Here is an 11,987-nt window from a genome sequence, read left to right as displayed (position 1 = left end):
ATTCGTCCCCATGCCTGTCGGTTGACAAAGAACCGCGCATGCATATCTACCTCCAGTAGAAGTAGACACATATAGCAAAAAGTTCTTTGAATAATCTGGTAGTGCAAGTGCAGGTGCCTCCTGCAACCTCTGTTTGATAGTTTCAAATGCCACATGGCCTTCCTGTGTCCAGGAAAGATTGCTATGGAGTTGACCACTCTCAGTACCCCTCACCATAGCCCTCAATGGGGCCATCAAACTAGTATAATCCTCTACCCAAGCGGAGGAATAACCAGCAATACCCAGAAATGTCATCATTTCTCTGACTGTTCTAGGTTTTGGAGCCTTACGAATAGTTTCCACCTGCTTGTCCGAAATGTTTCTGTGGCCATGAGTTATGTTTTGACCTAAATATACCACTTTCTCCTGACAATATTGCAACTTTTTCTGTGACACCTTGTGTCCCTTTTCTGCCAATACCTGTAGTAATTTAATTGAGTCCCTATGACATGTTTCCTTATTTTGTGAGCAAACCATTATATCATCCACGTACTGAATGACAGTGCTTTGCAATATCTGATCTATCCCTACCAAATCTTCCTTCAATACTTTATTGAAGATATGCGGTGAATGCCGGTACCCCTGTGGCATTCTATTGTACTCATAGAACTGTCCCTTATAGGTGAACCCAAATAAATCCTGACTCTCTACACTAAGTGGAACACTGAAAAATGCTCCACATAAGTCCAGTACTGTAAAATGTGTCGCATCTGGAGGAACTTGAGCTAACAAGGTATGAGGATCTGGCACGTCTGCTGGAAAGTCAATCACTATTTCATTCACTGCTCTCAAATCATGAGCTACCCGATAACTTCCATCTGGTTTTTTTACAGGCCACAAAGGCGTGTTACTCCGAGGGTGTTTTGTTGTCCTTAAAACCCCTACTGTTGAAAGTCCATCAATTTGTGGTTCAATCCCTTTGATTGCTTCCTCTGTCAATGGATATTGATTTTTCCATGGAGGTTTGGCTCCTGGTCGAAGTTCAACCTTCACAGGTTGAGCTGATTTTACAAGTCCAATATCAGTACTATGTTGAGACCACAACCCTTCTGGAACTTGTTGCAACATCTCCTCTTTCATAGGATCTGAATCAATCTTCATATTGCAAATAGATTCATGTGTCATTCCTACAGCCTGTGGCTCTCCTTGTCCTTGAGCCGAAATCATTATTTTGAGAAATCGTTGATCTTCACTTCTCCAAATCGCCAAATTTTCTTTCGTTGGTCTGAAAGTAAGTTTCTCTGCTTCTGTCATCATTCCTCCTATTTGCTTTTGCTCATAGCCTTCTGAAACCAACAAGGTAACATGTGGCACACTCTTCTCAATCTCAAATTCTCTATTCAGATAATCATCGGTGTTTATCTTCATAGCTGCTCCTTGTGGTCCTAAAATAATGCAACTTGAGCTAAGTTGAACATTCTTCGGTTGATGACTCAACCATTCCTCTGATTGTGGTTGAGCAGCCTTCTTGAAATACTTAAGCGTACAATGGAATGGATATTCCGGAAGCTTCGCATCCGGCATATTTGCAACAATAAATCTTTCCCATATCTTAACCTGCTTCATAAAATCTTCACTGAGATTTCCAATCCAGAATACTGAAGACGAATCCATCTCCGTCATCATCGACAATTGGTAAACCCTTTCCTTTGGCATTTCTATCAGACAGCCGTCTGGTGTACATCTGATTGTACAGTTCAATTTACACAAGGCATCTCTTCCCAATAATGCAACAGGTGTATGTTCTGATACCAGTATGGGTATTTTAATTTTGTGATCTTTATAGCAGAGCTCAATTGGTTCCGTAAGAGGAATCAGCTGTTTTACTCCCTCAAATCCGATTGTCCTAACGAGTTGATTGGACATAGGGAGATGTGTAGCATCTTCAGGTCGAACACAGGTGAACGCAGCTCCGCTATCCGCCATTACTTCCAATGGTCGGTTGTTTATTTTCACCTCAATTGTTGGATCTCTTTCCGATCCTGACGCTACCAGCTGACACCCCCCTTTCGAATCATCTAGGCACCTCTAGAATCCTGGCTCCGGACCCCTGTAGGGGTTCACCGGTCCTCCCGATGCTTTTGACTGGCCCCTGTATCTTCCTCTGAAATTCCCTCTAAGGTCTCCTCCTGACCAATTACACTCACGGGCAAAGTGACCAACCTGTCTACAATTATAACACACATCTGGAGACGGCGGGAAGACTGGCTTACCTCTTCCTCTCCAATTCTGTGTCTGCCCAGAAATTGGCTGTGGGTATGAATTAACTGGTGCCGCCATTGGTGGCTGGTACAATTGCGGTTGGAACTGTTCTGGTGGAAGCTGTGGCAGCGCTTGTTGGTTCGGTGCACACGGACTCTGCATAACCAAAGCTTGTTTCTTATCCTTTTTATTCTCTCCCAGTTGTATTAGATTAAGTTTCCGGAGAGTTTCTTCGTCCTGCTCTTTCTGGTTGAGTTCCTTCTTCCTGTACAGATCCACTTGATGAGCTATGTGATCTGTATAGACCCCTTTTGTCATGCTTCCAAGTCCAACCACTTCTGCCAGTTTGTTTCTTACTGGGGAGGGCAGTCCCATTTGCAGTTTAGCTCTCAAAATTGACTGCTCAATTTGACTCACATCTGGATCATTTCCAGTAATATTTCTCCACACTTGATGAACTCTTGACACATAAGCTCTCGGATTTTCTTGTTGTCCTAGTGGATCAATCAGAATATTATCAGGATGCACATTCGTTGGAAATGTATCTTTCAATGCTCTCCACAGACGATTCCTACTTGCAGCCAACAATTCAGGATCGTTCACTGCCGTCCCAACATATCTCATGAGTCCAGCCCTCTGGAAGACTTCTTCCATATCTGGAATCCCAATGAGATTAGCCAACAGTCTCTTAACGTCTCCTATGGCAGACTGTGTTCCCACCGTAATTTCTTCCAATTTCGAAATCCAAGGATAGGCCCCATTCTGAAGAATAGGCAGCTTCTCAAGTATGTTCGACATATCGGTATTTTGCAACGGCTTATATTCAAAGTTTTGACCTCGAATGATAACTGGTACCATTTTGCTCGTGCTATCTTTCCTTGACCTTAATGCATATTTTGTCTCATCTTTTTCAGACTCTCTTCTCAGCTGTCTCTCCTTCCGTATGGTCAGCGTCTGAAGTTATTCCTGTAACTCTCTTACTTCTCCTGCAGTCCTTGCACTCTTCAGTTCTGATAAGCATTGGTCTATATCTCCGTCTATTTCTTCTGCGACAGTCTTTGCAGGACAAACTCCTTTCGAATACGCAGCACCTTCAGTCTTCTCTTTATCGCTGTCTTCATCTTTGCTTCCCTCAGCACTCGAATATATTGTATCCTTCTTCTTCGAATCTTCCTCAGCACTGTAATATCTTGTATCCTTCTTCTTCAAACCTTCCTCAGCACTGTAATATCTTGTATCCTTCTTCTTCAAACCTTCCTTACCCCTTCTCTCCGTTCTGGCCAACCTCCGTTTGATGACCGGATCATATCCACCCATGATCCCCTCTAAATCACTCTGATCATCATCGTCCTTCTCCAATTCCATCCTACTTAACCTCATACCACCCTTAGTTTTCAGACTTCTCGTTTTCTTTCCACCTTTGGTGCTTGGATGCATTTTTACGGTCGTTTCTGCTTGTCCTCTCTCTATAATTTGTTCATCTTCATCTCTGATGTAATAATCCCCCTGTTGGAGGATTACTGGAAGCTGAGGATAAGCATCCCTAAGCTCAACTTCCTTCTCATACGGTGGGGGTCTTCTCGCTGAATCCGTATGTGAGAAAGGTATACCGACCTCTACCCTCAGTTTCTCTGTCGACGTCTCTTCCTTTAGCTTTTTCTCCATACCTTTGCTTCCCTTGTCTTTGGTATCTTTCATCAGTTTTTGTCCTTCCTCTTCAAACAATTTAAGAACACCCAGCTCCCTCTGTCTCTTCTCTTTACGTCGTTCCTTTTGTTTTCCCTTCTTCTGATCTGCCTTGTAAATTGACAGAAGTACTTTCATGATGTTGATAACATCCGGATTAAGAGTCCCTTCCTCTGGCCAGGGTTGTTCAATGTCAGGCCAACGTTTGTTCCATTTGCCGGATAATCTCGCAATACCCTTAACTAAAGGATTACTATGTTCGACTATATTAACCGGTGTAATAACTTTCATAGCCTTGCTATCCTTTCTCCCCATTGTAAGTCCTCTTTTATCTTTCTTTATTGTGAACTATTTATTTTAGCCTATATAGCCTATGGCTTCCCCCCCTTTAATTATTAATATAACCTAAACAACCCGAGAGAAATAAATATGAATAGTAAAAAAAAAAAAAAATATGAATAATAAAAATTAAAAAATCTGAATATTAAAAATTAAAAAATATGAATATAAAAAAAAAAAATATCAATAATCCAAAAATCTGAATTTAAAATTTTTCAAAAAAATATGAATATTTTTTTTTTGTTGAAAAATATGGATAATTAAACAAATTAAAATATGAATATTAAAATTTAAATTAAAAATAAACCCCCCTAAAAGAATCCATTAAATTATTCAATTAAAATTTTAATTAACAACTATGAATAATTATGAATAATTAAGACCAATTTTTATTTCTACACCTATTTTACCAATTTAGGACCCACTTACCTTAACCCCTCCGGAAAGTGAATACCAGTAGTCAACTTCCACAGCAATCCAAACAACATGGAATTCTAATCTACAACACCATCACCCCAATAAATTCCATTGTTTAATATGCACCCAAGTATTTTACTATCACAGAATAAAACAATATGCACCCAAGTATTTTAATATCACAGAATAAAAGACTTCCAATCTACAACAATACCACACCAATATAAACCATTGTTTAATATGAAGCCAAATATTTCAATATCACAGAATAATGTCAGTACCTGCTTTCCAACCGAATCCCCCAGTCAGGCCCAGTAATGCACAGAGACCCAAAACTGCAACTTTTATTCACTGATCAGTCCGTTGCCAAGCGTGTAAGAGAGTATCATTGCATCCAACATCCTAGGGAAAGATTTTGTAGACAAAAAAGTACTAGCCTGATTTTGAATGATCCTCTGCCTGCGTCACACCTTGTCACGTCACGTCACGTCACGCACACGTTAACCCCCCTCTCTCTCTCCTTTGCTCCGTTCTATAGCCTCATATAACAAGGGAAGAAAACAATACAGACAAACATTTATTCACATTCAATATATATATTCTGCTACCAACCCGAACCCAGGAAGAAATAAATAGCTCAAAACATTTTAAAACCTGACCCCAGGAATAAATAGATCGCTCAAAACATTTTAATTCTATTTTAATCCGTCATTCAAATCAATGCATTATACTTCGTCAACATATATTCAATTTATAAATTTACTACATCTCTACAAATAGTTTAACGTTCACATAACAGTTACTTTAACGATTTTAAAAGAGTCATGTTCACCTTTCTTTTCCGGTAGCCATTAAACCCCTAAAAGGAAACCCCAAACAATCATATGACCTTACGCCACCATTTTGTTCCGTCGACTCAGCACGACCGCATGTCGTAGCTCTCGCCCTGTAAAATCACACGCATGCGCACATCCAATCAAAACCACATTTTCACCTCCACGAAACGGATACCAGTCCAGCTGTACCTTTCGTTCCCCTCCTAGTCAAACAACATTTAACAGCGCTCACAAAACATACAACCTGACTTACAGACAGTGACAAGTTTAAGAGACTTTAATCCATCGCAATGGAATCTCTAAGGATATCCGTTAGCATGTAGCATGCAACACAATTAGCATTAGCAGTTAGCCTTAGCCTGAGGTACACTGTGACACAAAACCCAGTTAGCATTTAGCCTTAAGCATTAACATTAGCATTTAGCCTTAAGCATTAGCATTAGCATTTAACCACGATGTACCACGTGGCCCGAACCATACAATCAAGCCTTAGCCACGAGGCACCACGTGGCCTGAAACAACCCAGCCTTAGCTTCAGCCTCTAGCCAACTGCGGCCTACTAGCTATACAAATGAACACCCCGCACCGTGGCCAAATCATTGTCTATCAGTAATATCTCCTTCTAACTTTGTGTTGCCGTAAGTTCTGGATAATCATAGAGAGGTTACCCCAAGCATTATAGTTCGTCAACCATACGATGAGTATATAACATACATATAATTCGTCCAGCTTAATAATTCCCAGAATTAACCCTACACCACATAACGCGTTGCAAGGATTTTATGGCCCATTCCTAAAGAATCGCCTCGATCCGAGGGCTTTTCCAGATTCCCGGTGCCCTAACTATGCAGACATCTTCCAACCTTTATTCTCTACCAATCCATTGTCCTAAACATGCTATTATTCCCCGTTACCCATCAACCAAATTTAGAATATTTGTTATCAGACTCCTAATCGACAACAACACCCCACATCAACCATGACCCAAGTACTTTTAACTGTACACCGTCAAAGCCCTCTCATGAATCAGCGGGATAACCAATGGCCAAATTTCTTTGTGAGTAATCTCTCACCTTTAGAGCCGGCTTGGCCAGTAGTCAACTCGCGAATCCAGGAAAGGGACCAACAACGATGCAATCAATATCTCAGCGGAGCCTCCATTTGTAGTGTAGGTTATTCGTAGGTGTTATCGTCAATCAAGGAGTCTGCTTAGGCTGGATCGTGTTCAAAGGCCTTTATTCAAACCACGAGGTTCCAGCGTAAGTACGGACACAATATCCGGAGAACCAGACCCCAAATAAATCTTGCTGTATTCTAACTCTCCGTCGTTGCTCCCCCCTTTATATAGCCTTCCAAGAGTTGAATAGCTCCCTCTACTGTTCAATCCCCGTATCTTACCACCCACTTCCTGTTTGTCATATGTGACGTCACGCTAAAACCTTCCCTCTTGATAGCAATAATCAACCTTCCATTTCTTCATGAAAAACCGTTAACAAAGACATAATTTTAATATACTACACCTACATAAAGGAGTCTCTAGCTGCTGGTCTCATTCGTCCCTCGTCATCACCCCTGGGGGCAGGATTCTTTTTTGTGAGTAAGAAGGATGGCTCTCTTCGACCTTGTATTGATTATCGGGGTTTGAATGATATTACGGTCAAGAACAAGTATCCCCTTCCCTTGATGAGCTCTGCTTTCGACTCCTTACAGGGTGCTACTGTGTTCACCAAGCTGGATCTACGCAATGCGTATCATCTGGTCCTGATCAGAGAGGGGGACGAGTGGTTGACTGGTTTCAATACACCGATGGGTCATTTCGAGTATCAGGTGATGCCGTTTGGACTGACCAATGCTCCAGCAGTGTTCCAGAGTATGGTGAATGACGTCCTGAGAGATATGATCGGTCTTTTTGTGTTTGTGTACCTGGATGACATTCTTATCTTCTCTAAGGAGCTTTCCAGCCATGTCCAGCATGTCAAATAGGTTCTGCAGCGATTGTTGGAGAACCGCCTGTTTGTGAAGGCCGAGAAGTGTGAATTTCACGCCCACACTACATCCTTCCTCGGGTACATCATCTCCAGGGGAGAGATTAGGATGGATCAAGAGAAGGTTAGGGCGGTTCTGGATTGGGCCCAGCCCGGTATGAGATTGCAGCTCCAGAGGTTTCTGGGGTTTGCGAATTCCTATCGTAGATGTATCCGTGATTACAGCCGTGTGGCCGCCCCATTAACTGCCCTGACTTCTAGTACCAGAACCTTCAGTTGGAATCCTGAGGCAGACCGAGCATTTCTGGATTTGTAGAGGCGATTCACCAACGCCCCGATTCTCTCTCAACCTGACACTGCCCGTCAGTTTGTCGTTGAAGTGGACGCATCTGATGTGGGGGTTGGCGCCATCCTGTCCCAGCAAAGCTCCACTGACGGTAAACTCCATCCCTGCGCCTTCTACTCTTGTCGTCTTTCGTCTGCGGAGAGGAACTACAATGTGGGTAACCGGGAGCTTCTCGCTGTGAAACTTGCCTTGGAGGAGTGGCGCCACTGGTTGGAGGGGGCGGAGCAACCTTTTATTGTCTGGACTGACCACAAGAATCTTGCTTATGTGCAATCGGCTAGACGTCTCAACTCCCATCAGGCCAGGTGGGCTTTGTTTTTTGGACGCTTTAATTTTTCCCTGACGTTCCGACCTGGGTCTAAGAATGGCAAGGCGGACGCCTTGTCCCGGATGTTCTCCAAGACGGAGGAGAGTGGGGCCAAGACTGAGACGATTCTTCCCCGGAACTTCGTTGTGGGAGCAGTTACGAGGAGGATTGAGGAGGAGGTTATGGCGGCCCTTCGGACGCAGCACGGTCCCGGTAACGGGCCACCCGGTCGGTTGTTTGTGCCTGAGTCAGTCCGTTCTGCTGTCCTCCAATGGTCCCACGCCAGCAAGATGGCTTGTCACCCTGGCGTGGCTTGGACGATGGCGTTACTACGCAGATGATTTTGGTGGCCTGCCATGGGAGAAGATACCCGGAGGTTTGTTGCTGCCTGTCCAGTTTGTGCGCAGAATAAGAGTGCCAATCGGCCCAGCTCTGGACTTCTTCACCCCCTACCTATTCCCCGGCGACCTGGCCTTGGACTTTGTCACTGGGTTGCCCTCTTCTGAGGGGAACACGGTCATTCTGACTATTGTGGACAGATTCAGCAAGTTCGCCCACTTTGTGCCCATCTCCAAGCTTCCCTCTGCCTCTGAGATGTCCGAGATCCTGGTTAGGGAGGTTTTCAGGTTCCACGGGTTGCCCAGTGACATAGTTTCCGACCGTGGTCCTCAGTTTACCTCTGCTGTCTGGAAATCCTTCTGTTTGGCCATTGGAGCTACAGTCAGTCTCACATCTGGATTTCACCCCCAATCTAATGGTCAGGCGGAGAGAGCCAACCAGAAGATGGAATCCACGCTGCACTGCCTTGTCTCCTCCAACCCCACCTCTTGGGTCTCTCAGTTGCCTTGGGTCGAGTATGCCCACAATACTCTCCCTACATCTGCCACTGGGATGTCTCCCTTCCAGTGCCTGTACGGCTACCAACCTCCCTTGTTTCCTTCTCAGGAGAAGGATCTCTCGGTTCCCTCTGTCCAGGCCCACATTCGTCGTTGCCACCGGACCTGGCATCGGGCCAGAAAGGCCCTCCTTAGAGTTTCTGACCGGTATCAGCTCCAGGCGAATCGTCGCCGTATTCCAGCCCCCACTTATGCCATCGGAGATAAGGTCTGGTTGGCTACACAGGATCTTCCTCTGCGGACTGAGTCGAAGAAACTGTCACCGAAGTTCATTGGTTCGTTTGTGGTGGAGAGAGTGATTAATCCTGTTGTGGTTCGACTCAAGTTGCCTAGAACGCTCAGAGTCCATCCCACCTTTCATGTCTCCTGCCTCAAGCCTGTTCTCCTCAGTCCTCTGTTGCCCCCTCCGCCTCCTACTCCTCCTCCTCGGATGATCGGAGGTGGTCCTGTCTACACGGTGAGCCGCATCATGGATTCCAGACGGCGGGGTCGGGGTTTACAGTATCTCGTGGACTGGGAGGGGTATAGTCCTGAGGAGAGGAGTTGGATTCCTCTGCGTCAGATCCTTGATGCTGACCTCCTTCGTGACTTCTACCGCCTACATCCTGGCGCTCCGGGTAGTCCGCCCGGTGGCGTTTGTCGGAGGGGGGGTACTGTCATTAATCCCGCTTCCTGAGTCTGTTTCTGCCTGTGTTGCCTGTTTTCTGTTCTGAAGTCTGTTTCCTGAGGTTCCTGAACGCACCCTGTCTGGTTGCCAGGCGACGAAGCTAGGCGGGAGATCTCTCTATTACCCGCACCTGCATCTCATCGGCTATCTGCACACCTGGTCCTGATCATCACCTCTCCACTTCATAAGCTCTGACCTGACATCCATTCCCTGACGGATTGTTAGCCATGAACAGTATGTTGTGTCAGCGTATCAGCCTCAAGTTTACTAGAGTTAGTTTTGTTGTTCTGTACTCTGAGCGTTCTAGGCAACTTGAGTCGAACCACAACAGGATTAATCACTCTCTCCACCACGAACAAACCAATGAACTTCGGTGACAGTTTCTTCGACTCACCTCCGTTTACTCTGTCTACAGTCATTCTCCCGGAACATTCACCCCACCCCTGCCTGGTCGTCGGTGGCTTCTGTGACACCATTGGATCTGCCTATTCACTCCCACCAACTCACCTCCGCTGCCCGCTCCGTCTCCTGGATTATTCTGTTTCCACATTTGAGTCTGTCACTAAATACTCACCTTCGTTCTACTCACCTTGTCCTGGTCTGCTTCTGGGTTCTGCTTTAGAGAATCGTGACAGACAGCTTTGCACACTCTTGGCATTCTCTCAACCTGCTTCACCTGGAATGCTTTTTCAACTGTCTTGAAGGAGTTCCCACATATACTGAGCACTTGTTGGCTGCTTTTCCTTCACTCTGCGGTCCAACTCATCCCAAACCATCTCAATTGGGTTGAGGTCGGGTGATTGTGGAGGCTAGGCCATCTGATGCAGCACTCCATCACTCTCCTTCTTGGTAAAATAGCCCTTACACAGCCTGGAGGTGTGTTGGGTAATTGTCCTGTTGAAAAACAAATGATAGTCCCACTAAGAGCAAACCAGATGGGATGACGTATCGCTGCTGAATGCTGTGGTAGCCATGCTGGTTAAGTGTGCCTTGAATTCTAAATACATTACCGACAGTGTCACCAGCAAACAACCCCTCACCATAACACCTCCTCCTCCATGCTTCACGGTGGGAACTACACATGCAGAGATAATCTACCATAAAGGCCTGATTGGTGGAGTGCTGCAGAGATGGTTGTCCTTCTGGAAGGTTCTCCCATCTCCACAGAGGAACTCTGGAGCTCTGTCAGAGTGACCATCGGGTTCTTGGTCACCTCCCTGACCAAGGCCCTTCTCCCCGATTGCTCAGTTTGGCCTGTCGGCCAGCGCTAGGAAGAGTCTTGGTGGTTCCAAACTTCTTCCATTTAAAAATGATGGAGGCCATTGTGTTCTTGGGGACCTTCAATGCTGCAGACATTTTTTGGCACTTTTCCCCAGATCTGTGCCTCGACATAATCATGTCTCTGAGCTCTACTGACAATTCCTTCGACCTCGTGGCTTGGTTTTTGCTCTGACATGCACTGTCAACTGTGGGACCTTATATAGACAGGTGTGTGCTTTTCCAAATCATGTCCAATGAATTGAATTTACCACAGGTGGACTCCAATCAAGTTGTAGAAACATCTCAAGGATGATCAATGGAAACAGGATGCACCTGAGCTCAATTTCGAGTCTCATAGCAAAGGGTCTGAATACTCATGTAAATAATGTATTTCTGTTTTTATTAGTTTTATAAAGTTGCTAAACAATTTAAAAACCTGATTTCGCTTTGTTATTATGGGGTATTGTGTGTAGATTGATGAGAAAAAATAAATATTTAATCAATTTTAGAAAAGGCTGTAACGTAACAAAATGTGGAAAAAGTTAAGGGGTCTGAATACTTTCCGAATGCACTGTATGTTATAAATCCAATTCGTACTATATGTTACGAATTTGTGGTGCTGAAGATCCTGGAGTGCATCTTTAAGGAGTCCCCCTCAGATCCCTACTAGGCACCAACCACCACCACCACCCACTGACTCCTCTCCCCAGAGAGGAGGCCCTTTCATGGGCTGCTGACGTCTGGGTTTCCCTGCTCCCCGCAGATATGCACCAGAGAGCCTGTTGTGGGAGGGGAGAGAGAAAGGGAAAGAGAGCGAGGAGAGAAAAAGAAAGAAGGAAGAGGGAGGCAAGAAGGGAGTGAGAGAGAGAGAGAAAGAGAGAGAGAAAAGACATAGATGGAGAGAAACAGAGACAGAGAGAAGGAGAAAGAGGGAGGCAGGCAGAGAGAGAGTACAGAGAGGGAGGGACGGATGGGTGTGCCCACATCTCAACAATCCTTCTTTCATA

The sequence above is a fragment of the Coregonus lavaretus genome, assembly GCF_964263955.1.
Source record: "Coregonus lavaretus genome assembly, chromosome: 18".
Lineage (NCBI taxonomy): Eukaryota > Metazoa > Chordata > Actinopteri > Salmoniformes > Salmonidae > Coregonus > Coregonus lavaretus.
This window is presented reverse-complemented; position numbering follows the sequence as displayed.